This window comes from Hippocampus comes, unplaced genomic scaffold, assembly GCF_001891065.2.
Source record: "Hippocampus comes isolate QL1 unplaced genomic scaffold, H_comes_QL1_v1.1 scaffold290, whole genome shotgun sequence".
Classification (NCBI taxonomy): domain Eukaryota; kingdom Metazoa; phylum Chordata; class Actinopteri; order Syngnathiformes; family Syngnathidae; genus Hippocampus; species Hippocampus comes.
Genome location: NW_017805629.1, coordinates 91580 through 93378, shown reverse-complemented (window position 1 = coordinate 93378; position 1799 = coordinate 91580). Strand labels below are relative to the sequence as shown.

General features: G+C 41.9%; 1 protein-coding gene across 2 annotated transcripts in view; it reads left to right on the top strand.

Moving 5' to 3' along the window:
* The window catches only part of larp4aa (La ribonucleoprotein 4Aa), a 34057-nt gene that overhangs the window by 29631 nt on the left and 2627 nt on the right, over positions 1 to 1799 (top strand). The window lies entirely within an intron of this gene.

The window sequence follows — 1799 nt, the reverse complement described above, 5'->3', positions numbered from 1 at the left end:
GCATGAGTAAAAAAAAAACTGCTGGAGATCGCAAATGATGACGGCCTTAAAAGTACTTTCGAGACAACTGGATTAAAGTTATGGCTGAATACTCTGAGATGGCCACAATAGCACTGTTGCTATTTCCGACATCCTACCAGTGTGAGACGGGGGGTTTCTGCAGCAACGGCGATGAAAACAAAATTACGAAGTAGACTGGACATAAACCACACACTTGAGGTGTCATTGTCTCCTATTACCCCGAGATGGGACCGTCTGGTTGCAGAAAATCAAGCTCGGGGCTGTGGTGAGTCGTCATTTTCATGCACTTTGAATTTGCGTTGTATCGTATTTTGAAGGCATTAAACATTGCCATAGCGATCGAAGTGTTGCGGCCAGATTAGACGCTCCTTGTGTTTATTATTATATTTCGAAAACGCCACAGTTTTCATGCAGCTCATACCATATTATTTTGTTGTATTATTTCCGCCACACCTTAATTGCCGGTCCCTGAAAATATTGTCTGACATAAACCGGTCCGTGGGGCAAAAAAGGTTGGGGGCCCCTGCTTTAATGCTCTCAAGGATTTATGCCTTTCAATGGGGAACCGGAGTCACCATTTTACTTTTGAGCCCCCTCACTCTTAATCACAAATTAATCAACCCAAAAACTTTTGTTGGGTGGTGGAGGCTGGCAAAGCCTGTAGCACCCATAAGGCCAAAGACATTATTTTCACTGATGAGGCAGAACTTTGTTCACTTACCAATTTGTGGCGCATGCAACAGACACAGCGCCAAACTCAAATAACCCGCACCGTCTACAGCTTCATACACTAATTGAATATGTGAAAATAACAGAATCTTGAGCTTAGCTAATGTTAATTGATGCATCCAACAAAACCCAATGCAGCTCTGCTTCACTTTCAACTTTGACATGATCGCGTTTCAGACGTCATGAAGGCCAACACTTGCAAATGGCAGACATTTGCCCAGCCGGTCTGGTAAAGTCATTGGCAGAAAATGTCTGTGGTGGCAGTTGTTGTATTTCGTAAAACATTCAGTTTTTGATCTCTTATTTTTTGGGGATGGGGGCAGATTACAGTAACATTATGTTCTTAAAATGAAAGGCGGGAAAGTGGTGAGAGCGACTGGCTGAGACATCAGTCCGAAGATTTTTATGTTGAGGGAATACGGAAGCTTGTGCACAGATGGGAAAATGTGCGACAGTGCTGGGAGACTATGTTGGGTGGGTAAGCTTCTGTCTGTATTAGAAGTACTTATAGCGAAAAACTCACCTTATTTATTGAATGACCCTCGTATAATGTATATGAATTAAGGGTTTGGTTCATCAGAGATGAAAGTCCTCCGGATTTTCCCGGAATTCCGGGTTTTTCAAATTTTTATGAAAATTTCTCCAGAGAATTGAGGAAAATTTGCATAATCCGGATATTAGTTGACAACGTTGAATGAAGATGCGTTTGAGTTTGTTGTATTGCTTTCACGAGCGTAGCCATATTGAGGCACTAACACTAGTAACAGTAAAGAGATTTTTGTTTGTGTAATAACGACAGAAGGCATGATGGCGTTTGACTAATGGTTTAGTAGAACGAATGGCAACTCGCAACAACAGTAGCAAGCGTCATTTTGCCTCTTGGGTTATACCATCTCAACTAGAAGGTGGGGGATAGTCCCCAAACAATTTTCGTCTCTTTATAAACACACCTGCTAAACCCCAGTGGAATGAATAAAAGACGCCGTCAACAAGACAGTTGTCGTAAAAAATATATTTGGCCAAAAAGGGAAAAACACAGATTGGCAGAA